This window comes from Castor canadensis, chromosome 1 (assembly GCF_047511655.1).
Source record: "Castor canadensis chromosome 1, mCasCan1.hap1v2, whole genome shotgun sequence".
Lineage (NCBI taxonomy): Eukaryota > Metazoa > Chordata > Mammalia > Rodentia > Castoridae > Castor > Castor canadensis.
The window spans coordinates 87326160-87341286 of record NC_133386.1 but is presented as its reverse complement, the minus strand read 5'-3'; positions in this window follow the sequence as shown (position 1 = coordinate 87341286).

The following is a 15127-nucleotide window of genomic DNA, read 5'->3' as shown; positions in this document are numbered from 1 at the left end:
ATGGGAGGGTGCAAGAAATAGAATCTTCTAAGAGGCAGAAGACTCCCAGGATCATGACTAAGGGAAGCCAGAGTGTGACAGTTTTTTTTCTGTGAATAATTACTTGCATATTCTCAATAATGTAGTCATGGGTGATTATTTTAACCAGAACTTTGATATAATTAGATCATGAGGATGGGGGAATGAAGTAACGTTATCATTATTGGTGGTACTACAGTTGGTGGTTGTCACATAAGAGAGTAGAGTTATGATTTACCACAATAAATGTAAGGTGATAGTGCTTAAATTAATAAATTAAGGAATAGGAATAGAAGCACAGTGTTTAGTGTTACAGAGCTGAGTGGCATAAAATTTGCTAAAAGCATGAAATTACTTGCTTCTGGGGAATAGAACTTGTTTTGGTAACTGTGAGGCAAAATTTATTTAGCTTTTTAGTGCCACTAGAATTTTTTTAACTGTGTAGCCTGCATGAAGTTAAAAATATATAAAACATTTTATGTAATTTGCATTCTCTCTCCATATATATGTGTATATATATAGCGATCTATCATCTATCTATCATCTATTATCTATCTATCTACATATCATCTATCTGTCTATGGATAGGATAGATGAGTCTATGCCATAATAATGATTCTAAAATTTCAGTAGCATAGTGCAAAAAACAATTTCTTGCACATGCATCATGTCCTAACATGTATCAGAATAGGTCTCTGATTTCTGTCCTTCTGTAGTCATTCAGGAGATGGAAGCTCTGTGTCACCTGCATCTTCACAATCATTCCATCAGTTGGGAGTAAATCCAGAAGTTTCTAGTTAGCACTTAAGTGCTTTGGTCCAGAAATGTTTCATTTTACTTCTGCTCACAACCGATTGGTGGAAACCAATCCTCATAGAGTCACAAGGCTCTAACCATCTGCCAAGAATACCAGGAAACTCAATGATCCCTGTACACAGAAGTGAGGAAAACCAATGCTTGATGAGCAGAATGAATATCACAGGTCTTTTCATTTTGTTTCAGTCTTTTTATCCTTGTTACTCTCTTCTATTTTCTACCTCTCGACCCTAGTAGCCAATTTTACTCTAGTTACTGCTTTCTACTCTTCATGTTTTTATAAAAATGCAGCCATTCTATATATGTCTTGCACTGTACCTTGCTTTTCTTACATAACAATATATTGATAGTATTTTTTAAGGTCAAATATCTTGACCTTACTAGTTACTACATAATGGCATAATATACTATGATTTATTTAATTGGTCTTCTACTGATGGACATTCAGGATATTTTTGTACTTTGGCACAACAAATAAATAAACATTTTTATGCTAACGTATTTCCATATTAGAATTTTATTCTTTTAAGATGATTCACTGAAGTAGTATTATTGCACTAAAAGATAAGTGCATTAAATGTTAATAGTTATCACCAAGTTATTTTCCTACAAGGTTATATAATCTTTTTCCTCTTTCTAAACTAATGGGTGATCAATTTAATTAAGGAGGTAAGATTTATGCAAATCTTGCAATGACTCTGACTATAATAATCTATAAACAAAAGAAAAATTAAGTGGCAAGGGGAGAAGAAAAACATTTCAAGGGGAAGGCAGTTTTTGAAATGTCAGGAGGTGAAAAGACATTCCAGAGGAGGGGAACAACACAAATCACCTCCTAGAGGCAGAGATGCTGCTGCCAAGTCTCCTGAATATGAAATATACTTGCCTAAAGTAGAAAACACGTGCAGGCCAATGGGGAGAAATGATGTGTGAGTAGTGAGGTGAGAGAGGATTGGGTTAAGCATGCTGTTCAGAAAGAGAAATTTACACCTGACATGAAAGGGCCTACCTAGATAGTATGGATGCCTTACTGAAAAGTGACATAATAGGAGGGAATCCTTAAAAAAAAAAGAGCATTTTGTCAAAAATGATACCTATTAAAACCACTCCAGGAATTGGACAGAAAGCTTGCTAGTAGTTTGAGTGGAAAACAGCTACATTGCTGTTGTAATAGTGGAGGCCTAAAGAGAGTTTTAGCTGTCCCAACCAAACATGGTTTTGCTATTAGAATGTAGAAACAGAGATCAGCTGTAGTTTTGTTGTTGTTGCTGTTTTGTTTTGTTTTAGAATCTTTGAAAACTTATTGGAATGGCCAAAACAAAAAGCCATAAAAAGAAAATAGAAGCTATAAGTAGAAGTAAAGGAATGAGTAAGATTAAATCAGAACATGAGATTCCAAATTAAGAAGAAAGCAACTTTGGACAGCAAATGATAACAAATAATTTGGCAAGCACATTCTTTGTATAAACACAGCTGTCAGAGAACAGGGAACTAAGCAAAACCTTGTAAGATGAGTAATACAAGGTACAGCTACTACGTAAAGGAGAAAGATAATGTGGCTTTAACTTTTGATGCATTCTTTTGGCCCATGTATGCAATGCTACTATAACTTGTTTGTAACTTGATTACTTAGATTTTTTTTTTTTTGGTGGTCCTGGTGTTTGAACTCAGGGCCTCATGCTTGCTTGGCAGGCACTCTACCTCTTGAACTACTCCACCAGGAAGATTATTTAGACTTTAAACAAAAAATAACATATCTTCTATATCATTGTTTTAGAATCTGAGGAAATTGGCAATAAAAATTTTAGAATGTGGAGAAAGACAAGAAGAAAATTATATTTGATCACCATCTAAGCTAGTGGGAAAAAGTAGAAAGTCAAATAATATCCAGTTATGTTTCTGGAGATGTACATCACATGTCAATGTACACAAACCCTTTCCATACCAATAAACAGGCCAAGTCACTCAAAGTCCCCCCCTCAAAAAAAGCAAATTTAAAAAACAACTTAATTTTTTAATATAGAAATTGCATAATTACCTTCTGCAATTCCCTTCAGTTTTTTTTCATCTCCTTCTGCAACGCTAAGAAAGGAACTATTTGGGCCTTCAATATTTTAATCTTGAGTGACACTCAACTCCCAATTAAAATTTCCCAGAATAAACAATTGGTTTCAGTATGTAATTCCAAAGGAATTTCCTTGACTATTTTATAGCCCTTTTTTTTGTCCAGGAAAAGGATATTGGAATATTCCTGATGACTACCTCTGGCTTTCCCTTCTCCACACAGGTTTGTCTACTGTTCTAGCTTATGTTCCTTTTATACATGCTGTGGATATTAACTATGGATATGTAATGTAGCCACTTACCTCTTTTCTCTCAGCCCCCAATGTCCTTTGAGTCATATCTTCCCTCAGCATGCAGCATTCACACCCTTTCCCCATTCTGTCCTTCTGTATCAGTAAAAGGCATGAAAGGCTCAGTAAACATCACAGTAGTGCAATCTCTCATCCAATCAACTCAAAATTCTGACAGCAGTATCAAAGGGAATTTTGTGTAAAGCTATGGTTTCCTCCTTGGTGTAAGAATATAAAGGTTAGAATTTAACTTCCAAACAAATTTCCCCAAATACCTTGGTTTTTAATATTACTCCCTGTAACTAGAGTATGTATGGCTTTATATAAACTATGTAGGTAAATTGCTTAAACTGCAAAGATAAAAAGGACAAAACAGTATTTAACTTCTTTTCACATCGCACTTTCTCTTCAGCATTCCAGAGTGCATAACATTTTTTTGTGTAGTTAATTTCAGATTGGAACTTGGCACTTTAAGGAAATAGGCTGTTGTGAGTTGCTAGCATGGGTAAAAATTTGCTTTCTAAAGTCATTTCCTACATTTCAGATTGGCATTTATCAAACTATTTGTAGAAAATGACTAGCTTTTCCTTCCTATTTCTGTAGATCAGTATCTGTTAAATATGATGAAAACTAATACAAAAAAATAAGAACAAACCAGATGTGCCTGCCTGTGATCCAAGCACTTGGGAGCCCAAAGCAGGAGGAGCATGAACAAGTTCAAGGCCAGCCACCTGGACTACATAGTGAACTCCTACCTCAAAAACTCCCCTGAAACAAAACACACAAATAGCAAAAGCAAAACCAAAAACAAAGTAAAAAAACCTGCAGACATAGAAATTATAAGTCCCACAAGTTAAATGTTAAATTTAATAAACTTGAAGTCACTCTACCAAGTTACTGTGAGAATTTTTAAGGGTTCACTTCAAGGTCTGTTCTTATTCTCATCTCAGATAGCAGCAAAAACCTGGGGGACTGACCCCAGACAGTGGGCCTTTATTTCCTTGTATGGCAAAAGGAGTGAATAATAGTGTCTGCCACAAAAGTTACTGCTAGCTACATTAAAAGTATGATACTCATTTCATATTAGTTATTATTATTAATAACAATATTTTATATGTCAACAATGTCACTATATATTCTAAGAGAATGGGGCAGATGTACATTTAAATACCTTGTATTTCATATGATGGCATTTCCCAGAATCTTGCATAGAAAATTAATTGTACTGCCCAAGAAAGGGGCCCCATAGTCAAATAAATTTAGGAAACTGTGTATTTTGTGATTTATAAGACACATTATTATATTAAAGTCTCTGGGAAATCATGAAAAAATAATCCTGTGAACTTTCTTTTAGCACATTTCTTTCTAGATATGTTTGATGGCACAATTTTTAAAAAATATAATGGCTAATAAGAGATAATATATAGCAACATGATTATTGTGGGTCAGGTTCTAATAAAACAGTTAGCTTATTTAATAGTCACAGGTTCTCTGTGGAATAGGGACCTTCAGTATCCCCATTTTATGAAGGAGTTTAAGTAACTAGCTCAAGATCACACAATTTGAAGGTTGAAAGTTAAGATTCAGAGCCAATCATTTAGTCTCTAGTGACTACAAACTTGACAATTTTATTAGTGCTACAGCTCAGGCAGCTAGCTATTCTGTTCCTAGGATCTAGCATTCTGGGGAAGATACTTAACAAATGCTAATTTGGAGCAAACTTTTCTTCAGGCTGATGTTCTCAGGTGATTTGTGCTTAGCCAGTTGTTCACACATCCATTCCTTTCCTTACACTGTGTTGTTCATTCTTCTCTTTTTCCTTCTCAGAATTCTATAGTTTATCTAACACCCTGGTGAAACGTTTTCCTCATAGCTCTAGCTTTGATGGTCTTCCTGTTTGTGAATTCCTAGATACTTAGTGTCTGTTTCACTGAACTCACACTTCAGTATTGCACAGAAGTCCTACTCAACTTTGGATATGTCATTGACATGAATCTTAATCTTCTTAATTAGTGTATAGATCTTTGAGAATAAGAACAATTTTATGCTGGAAATTATAAAAATAGAGGATAACCCAGGATATTGTTTGGGTAGTTTTCAACCTCTGCCTCAGTGAATCATGGCCATTTTAAGTGCATTAATGCAAAGAAAGCAGAAGAGGGTTGAGGAAGGTAGATAAAGGCTGCAGAGCACAGAGTGGCAGAGTTAGAAGTGGCCCTGACATTCCACAAAGTAGGCAGACCCTAGAAGGGCAAGGGAGGTGACTTTGTACAGGTTCTAACCTCTCTGAGGACCTGGGAATTGAAGATGGGAAAGAGATTCTGCAGGTACTACTCAAGCACCTTTCCTTGATGTGGATGGCAGTTACACATACAATATTCCCTTTGTGTCAATTCATCAAGCTGTTCATATAATTGTTCCCTTTTCTGTAGGCATTTTTTTGCTTTGATAAACAAACACAAAAGAAAGTAAGGGTCCCCTGTCGTTTGACAATTTATAAAATGATGGTATGGCTATAGCCATATTATACATGCACACACGTAACCATAGTTGCTTAGTGGGGATATGTTCTTTTTTATTATAAATTTTTTATTAGGATATATTGACATATATCCTAATAAATATATGGATATATGTGAATAAATATATATGGGGGAGGGATTCACAGTGACAATTCTGATCAACCTTATATTGCACTTATTTATATTGCCCCCATCATCTTTTCCCCTCAACCTTCTACCCTCCCCACTTAAAGCAATTACAAGAGGTTTTTCAGTTCTGTTTCATGTAGGTATGTGAACTCCATCAACCATATACTATCACCTTAATCTCCTTCCTTTATGCTCCTGTCTCCCACTAGTATCCCTCCCTGCACGCACTGTGCCTATTTTATAGCCCTGGTTTTCATTATTAATATTTGAGTTGATGTTCAAAGGGACGTCTCAATACATGCCCACTGTGGGCATGTTTTGGTCCCTTCAAATACTATCCCTTACCCCTTTTCCTCCCTCCCCACATTTTTCAACAGCTTTCAATACACATCCTTATATCCTCTACCTTCACATCTTATGTTATGTTACTAATGCTCTATCATTCTCATTTCCTTTCCTTCTTTCCCTGAGTTCCATAGAGTAGTTCCACTGTCACAAACATGTTCTACTTCTGAGTTTGTATGTGATCATGCTTATTTTTGTGTCTATGTTTATCTTTGGATCTATCTTCCACGTATGAGAGAAAGCACGTGTCTTTTGTGTTTCTGATCCTGGCTTACTTCACTTAACATGATGTCCTCCAGTTGTATCCATTTACCTTCAAACCACATGTCATTATTCCTTGTGGCTGAATAAAACTCCATTGTGTATATGTATCACAATTTCATGATCCATTCATCAGTTGTAGGACGTCTGGGTTGTTTCCAGAACTTGGCTATTGTGAACAGTGATGTGATGAACATTGGTGTACCTGTGTCTCTACTGTATCCTGTTTTATGTTCTTTTGAGTAGATGCCCAGGAGCGATATCACTGGATCATATGGTAGTTCTACCTCAAGTTTTTGAGGAATTAATACAACCACGACTGCTTTCCATAGTCATTGTACTAATTTGCATTCCCACAAGCAGTATATAAGGGTTCCTCTTTCACCAAATCCTTGCCAGTAATTGTTACTGTTATTACCCTTGATTATGGTCATTCTAACAGGGGTGAGATGAAATCTAAGTGTTGTTTTGATTTGTATCTCTTTTATAACCAGGGAAGTTGAGCACTTCTTCATGGATTTACTGGCCATTTGTACCTCTTCCTTTGAGAATTCCCTGTTTAATTTATGTGCCCATTTCTTCATTGGAGTGTTGATTCTTTGGGGGCTGTTGTTTGAGTTCCCTGTAGATTCTGGATATTAGTCCCTTGTTGGATGAGTAACAGGCAAAGATTTTCTCCCATTCTGTGGGCTGTCTCTTGAGTCTGGTGACTGTTTCCTTTGCTGTGTAGAAGCTCTTTAGGTTGATGCAGTCCCATTTGGTCAATGTTTCTCTTAGATGTTGAGCCTTTTGAGTTCTGTTTAGAAATTTGTTCCCTGTACCTATCTGTTCCAGTGTATTTCCTATTGCTTCTTGGGGTTGCTTCAAAGTTTCAGGCATTATATTAAGGTCTTTGATCTACTTTGAGTTGATTTTGATTGAGGGTGAAAGACAAAAATTTAGTTTCAGTCTTCTGCATGTGGATATCCAGTTTTCCCACATTTGTTGAAGAGGCTGTCTTTTCTTCATCGTGTGTTTTGGGCTCCTTTGTCAAAGATCACTTGGCTATAGATGCGTGGGTTTATGTCTGAATCTTCTATTCTGATCTGTTGGTCTTCCTGTCTGTTTTTGTGACAATACCATATTGTTTTTATTGTTTTGGCTCTGTAGTATAGTTTGAAGTCAGGTATTGTGATGCCTCCAGCATTGGACTTTTTGCTCAAAATTGCTTTGGCTACTTGAGGTCTTTTGTGTTTCCATATGTATTTCATGATGTTTTTTTCCTATTTCTATGCAGAATGTTGTTGAAATTTTGATAGGGATTGCATTGGACATGTAGATTGCTTGTGACAGTATGGCCATTTTTACAATGTTGATGCTACTGATCCAGGACCATGAAAGTTCTTTCTGTCTTCTGATGTCTTCTTCAATTTCTCTATTTAGTGGCTTATAGTTTTCATTAAAAAGGTCTTTGGTTCCTTTCATTAAATTTATTCCCAAGGTAATAAATTGGGATTGTTCCTGATTTCTGAGTCTGTGTGTTGTTGGTATGTAGAAAAGCTACTGATTTCTGTATGTTAAATTTGTGTTCTGATACTTTACTGAAAGAATTTATGATTTCTAGTAGTTTTTTTTGGCAGAGTTTTTGGGGTCTCTTAGGTATAAGATCATGTCATCTGCAAATAGGGATAGTTTGGCATCTTCTTTCCCTATTTGAATATCTTTTATTTCTTGCTCTTGTCTTGCTGCTTTGGCTAGGAATTCCAAAACTATGCTGAATAGGAGTGGAGAAAGTGGACAGCCCTATCTTGTTCCTGGCTTTAAGTGGAACAGTTTCAGTTGTACTCCATTTAGAATGATTTTGGCTCTAGGTATGTCATATGTAATCTTTATTATGTTGAGGAACATTCCTTCTATTCCTAATTGCTTCAGAGCATTTATCATGAAAGGATGTTTGATTTTGTCAAAAGTTTTATCTGTGTCTAATGAGAGGATCATGTGGTTTTTGTTCTTGCTTCTGTTTATGTGCTATATTAGGTTTATGGATTTACATATGTTGAACCATCCTTGTATCCCTGGAATGAAACTAACTTAGTCATGGTGTATGATCTTTTTGATGTGTTGTTGAATTCTGTTTGCTAGTTATTTTGTTGGGAATTTTTGCACCTATATACATCAAAGATATTGGTCTATAATTCTCCTTTCTCATTACATCTTTATTGGGTTTCAGAATGAGTGTAATGCTGTCTTCATAGAATGAGTTTGGTAATGTTCTTTCCCTTTCTATTTCCTGGAAAAGTTTCAGGAGTATTTTTCCTTGAAGGTTTGGTAAAATTCAGCAGTGAATCCATCAGATCCTGGGCTTTTCTTTGTAGGGAGACTCTTTATTACTGCTTTAACTTCATTGCATGTAATAGGACTATTTAGGTGGTTTTTGGTTGGTTATGTGTTTCTAGGAATTTATCCATTTCATCTAGATTTTCCAATTTACATGAATATAAGTTTTCTAGTGATTCTCTAGATTTCATTGGTATTTATGGTTACATCCCTTTTTTCATCTCTGATTTTATTAATTTGAGTCTTCTCCCTCCTCCATTTTATCATATTGGCTAAGGGTTTGTCAATCTCATTAATCTTCAAAGAATCAACTTTTTGTTTGATTCTTTTTATAGTTTGATCAGTTTCTATTTCATTGATCTTGGCCCTAATGTTTATTATTTCTCTCCATCTGATGGATTTGGATTTGGATTGTTCTTGTTTTTCTAGGAGCTTAAGGTACTTCATTAGGTTGTTTATTTGAGAGGTCTCTGTTTTTTTAATGTAGGCACTTATGGCTATAAACTTTCCTCTTAGCATGGCCTTTGCTGTGTCTTAGTGGGGATATGTTTTGAGAAATGATTTCATCATTGTGCAATCATCACAGACTGTACTTACACAAACCTAGACCATACAGTTTTTCATTCAACATGGCTTTTGATGCAATCAAGAGATTTGGTAAACATGAGATGTATGAGACTGCTGTTGGGATAACATGTCATACTGCTTTATCATAAACATTTTTATATGTAGAGGGAGTACAATCTAAAATAATGATTAAAAATATATTATTGTAAACACACAAGTCAGTGATATAGCTGCATATGATTATTCTCAAGTATTATGTACTGTACATAATTTTGTGCTATACTTTTATATATGGATATACTTTTAAACAAACAGTAGGTTTGTCTACACCATTAGCACCACAAGCATGTTGGAGATGCATTGTGTTATGAAGTTACAAAGGGTACAATGGCCCTAGGTAAAGGAAAAATTTCATCTCTATTATAACCTAGGGACTATCATTGCTACCTGACCCAACATTAATCAAAATGTCACCATGCAGGAGATTCCAAGATGGCAGCTAGAGGGAGAAAGCAGAAAGCATGTTTCCTAAAGTAAAATCTTGGAGAGACACTGGAGATACACATTACAGGAAAAACCACGAAGAAGAGGCAAAACTTTGACTCCTCCACACTCCCAGCCCACGCATAGCATCCCCACTTCACATTAAGTGGAGACACCAGGAGGGCTCCCACGCTGCAGCCAGACACCAGCACCCAGACAGCTTGGGAAGACGCAGACCACAAGGTGAGCTAAGCTGCATGCAGTACTCCCACAGACAACCCTGGGTCAGATCAGCATAGCCCCCTGGACAGACCAACCCCCACCCAGGGGAAAAAGAGAAACTGAATAATAAGCAATAACAAAAAGACACATAGTAAAGAGGGTGGGGCGTCCTAAGCGCTGAAGAGGGGGGAGGGCAATCCCTCACGGAACTGTAAATAAACAAGCCAGCTGGAGAAGGCAGGAGTGGTGGCACATGCCCAGCAACCAGGAGCAGGATAGCTTGTAAAAGTGGCGGTGGGAGGAAAACTCCATAGGAGAGGAGGGAAGGCCCACTTCCCACATGAGCTATAAATAAACATGCTGGTCTGAGAAAGCTGGTGCAGTGTCACCTCCCTCAGTGTGCTTGGAAAGGGGAAAGCTCATAGTAGTGGCTCCCGCACAGGAGAACTCTAAGTAAACAAAGCCTGAGGGGCCAGGTGAGTGTTAAGCTCACCTCTAAGATCTGCATAAATAAAGCCTCCAACAACAGCAAGCTGACAGCAGTGGGCAGGTGAGCCGCAGTCTCAGATAGCCATTCACAGAACTGTCTACAGACTCATTTTTTTTCTCCCTTCCTTTGATGAAACAACAACTGAACTACACCTGCATGCTGATAAACTTACTGAAACTGTATTGCATTTGAACTTGGGACACTTTATGGTGTTTTTTTTTGTTTGGTTTGGTTTGGTTTTTTTCCCATTTGATGAGACAATGACAGAACTACTTCTGAGACACCATCTCCAGAACTGGAGGTTGAGGGATTAACACCAAAATTATTAAGACTGAAACTATTGCATTTGAACTTGGAGATTTTTTTAATTTTTATTTTATTTATTTTTTATGTTATTTTTTTGCTCAGTCCTCTCTCTGTCTCTCTAATGCCTGTGCAGCTTACTGTTGATTAGTACACTATCTCTCCATGTTTATATCTTTGAAACTTTTTTGTTTTGTTTTTTCACCTGTTTGTTTATTTGTTTTTCCCTTTTTCTTTACCTTCTTTGCTTTCCTTCTCCTCTCACTCTTCCATTCTAAATATCACCATTGCTATTATTACAAGCTAGAAAATACTTAATTGTACACAGTACAGGGACAATAACAACACCAAGGGCAACAATGGGAAGACAGAAAAAACAGGGAAACCAGTTTCCCTACAGCAAAAAATTAGTACAGGAACCAGAGGGAAATGAAGAAAACAGATACTCAGATCCAGATTCCAACAAAATGAAGATAAACTATGTCAAAGAACCCAAAGAAGCCCACAAGAATAATCTAAAAGAAGAAATCTTATGGGTAATCAATAAGAATTTTATAGAGATAATGCTGGATAGAGTCTACCAAAATGTACAGGAGACACTCAAGAAATTCCAAGACAACAAAAAATACAGAATTTGAGAAAGCACAAGAAGAAATAAAAGAAACCATAGATGCACTGTATAAACACCAGAGTGAAACAAAGCACATGATTAATAAAGAGGTAAATGATTCAGGCTGAAAATAAACAACATTAAAGAGGAAGTAACTCAGGATATGGAAAAACCTTAGAAAAAAGAACGAAACAGAAATGCAAAACAAAATGGAAGGCCAATCCAGCAGAATAGAACAAACAGAAGACAGAATCTCAGAACTCAAAGATGAAATGAAATGGTAATTAAAGGAAAAACCAAAGAATTATTAGTTAAACAAATCAAGACCTGTGAAAAGAAAATGCAAGAACTCACTGACTTCATCAAAAGACCAAATCTGAGAATCATGGGCATTGAAGAAGGAGAGGAGGTGAAAGCAAAGGGAATGTGTAATATATTCAACAAAATAATAACAGAAAAGTCTCCAAATCTAGAGAATTCTATTCCAATACAGATGCAAGAGGCCTCCAGAATACCAAACAGATCAGACCAAAATTGATCTACCCCAGGGCATATTATCATTAAAACAACAAATACAGAGACCCAAGAAAGAATATTGAAGGCGGTATGAGAGAAAAAACAAATATCATACAAAGGTAAACCAATCAAAATCACAGCAGACTTCTCAACAGAAATATTAAAAGCAAGAAGAGCTTGGGGTGAGGTCTTCTGGGCACTGAATGAAAATAATTTCAACCCTAGGATACTCTATACAGCAAAACTGTCATTCAAAATAGATGGAACAATAAAAAGTCTTCCATGATAAGCAGAAAATATGTGACCACAAAGCCACCACTACAAAAGATTCTTTGAGGGATTCTGCACACAAAAGTGAAACCCAACATAACCATGAAAGGACAGGCAGCACCAAACTACAGGAGAAGAAAAAGCAAGAAAGTAAAGAGTAGCCTCAACTTAGGTACATACAATCAAACCTTCAAACAACTAAGACAACTAAATGACAGGAATCACCACATACCTATCAGTACTAACACTTAATGTTAATGGACTTAATTCCCCCATCAAAAGGCACCGTTTGATGAACTGGATTAAAAAGGAAGATCCAACAATTTGTTGCTTACAGGAGACCCATCGTACCGACAGAACTAAGCATAGGCTTAAGATGAAAGGCTGGAAGAAGATTTACGAAGCCAATGGCCCCTGAAAACAGGCAGGAGTAGCAATACTTATATCTGATAAAGTAGAATTCAAACCTACATTGATTAAATGAGATAAAGAAGGACATTCCATACTAATAAAAGGGTAAATATACCAAAAGGAAATAACAATTATCAACCTATATGCACCCAATATCAATGCACCCAGTTTCATCAAACATATCCTGAAGGACCTAAAAGCATATATTAACTCCAACACAGTGGTCATGGGAGACTTTAACTCCAACACAGTGGTCATGGGAAACTTTAACACCCCATTATCATCAATAGATAGGTCATCCAAACAAAAAACCAATAAAGAAATCCTAGATCTAAAATATACCATAGATCAAATGGACCTAGTTGATGTCTACAGAACATTTCATCCAACTTCTACACAATATACATTCTTCTCAGCAGCCCATGGAACCTTCTCCAAATAGATCATATCCTAGGGCACAAAGCAAGACTCAGCAAATATAAGAAAACAGAAATTATACCATGCATTCTATCTGATCACAATGCATTAAAACTAGAACTCAACAACAAAAATAAAGACAAAAAACATGCAAACAGCTGGAAACTGAGTAACTCATTGCTTAATGAACAATGGGTCATTGATGAAATAAAAGAGGAAATTAAAAAGTTCCTGGAAGCCAATGAAAATGAAAACACAACCTACCGGAACCTATGGGACACAGCAAAGGCAGTCCTGAGAAGAAAGTTTACAGCCATGAGTGCATACATTAAAAAGACTGAAAGATCCCAAATCATTGACCTAATGATACATCTCAAACTCCTAGAAACACAAGAACAAGCAAATCCCAAAACAAATAAAAGGAGAGAAATAATAAAAATAAGAGCTGAAATCAATGAAATAGAAACAAAAAAATACAAAGAATTCATAAAACAAAAAGTTTATTCTTTGAAAAAATAAACAATATTGACAGACCCCTGGCAAACCTGACTAAAATGAGGAGAGAAAAACCCAAAATAGTAGAATCAGGAATGCAAAAGGGAAGATAACAACAAACACCATGGAAGTCCAGGAAATCACTGGAGACTACTTGGAGAACCTATATTCAAATACATTCGAAAACCTTAAAGAAATGGACAGATTTCTAGATACTTATGATCATCCAAAACTGAACCAAGAGGAAATTAATCACCTGAATAGATCTATAACACAAAATGAAATTGAAGCAGCAATCAAGAGTCTCCCCAAAAAGAAAAGTCCAGGACCTGATGGATTCTCTGCTGAATTCTATCAGACTTTTAAAGAAGAACTGATACTAACCCTCCTTAAACTGTTCCACGAAATAGAAAGGGAAGGAAAACTGCCTAACACATTATATAAAGCCAGTATTCCACTTATCCCAAAGCCAGGCAAAGACACCTCCCAAAAGGAGAACTATAGGCCAATCTCCTTTGTAAACACTGATGCAAAAATCCTCAATAAAATAATGGCAAACTGAATTCAACAACACATCACCACCATCAAGTAGGCTTCATCCCAGGAATGCAAGGGTGGTTCAACATACAAAAATCAATCAACATAATAAACCACATTAACAGAAGCAAAGACAAAAACCACTTGATCATCTGAATAGATGCAGAAAAAGCCTTTGATAAGATCCAATACCATTTCATGATAAAAGCTCTAAGAAAACTAGGAATAGAAGGAAAGTACCTCAACATTATAAAAGCTATATATGACACACCTACAGACAGCATTATACTTAATGGAGAAAAACTGAAACCATTCCCTCTAAAATCAGGAACGAGACAAGGATGCCCACTATCTCCACTCCTATTCAACATAGTACTGGAATTCCTAGCCAGAGCAATTAGGCAAGAAGAAGGAATAAAAAGAATACAAATAGGTAAAGAAACTGTCAAAATATCCCTATTTGCATACAATATGATCCAATTAAAGACCCAAAAACTTTACTCAAAAGCTCCTAGACACCATCAATAGCTATAGCAAGGTAGCAGGATACAAAATCAACATAGAAAATTCATTAGCATTTCTATATACTAATAATGAACAAACTGAGAAAGAATATATGAAAACAATTCCATTTACAATAGCCTCAAAAAAAAAAAAATCAAATACCTAAGTGTAAACTTAACAAAGGATGTGAATGACCTCTACAAGGAAAACTATAAACTTCTGAAGAAAGAGATTGAGGAAGACTATAGAAAGAGGAGAGATCTCCCATGCTCATGGATTGGTAGAATCAACATAGTAAAAATGTCTATACTCCCAAAAGTAATCTACATCTTTAATGCAATTCCCATGAAAATTCCAATGGCATTCATTAAAGAGATTGAAAAATCTACCATTAAATTTATGTGGAAACACAAGAGGCCACGAAGAGCCAAGGCAATACTCAGTAAAAAGAACAATGCTGGAGGTATCACGATACCCGACTTCAAACTATATTACAAAGCAATAACAATAAAAACAGCATGGTACTGGCACAAAAACAGAC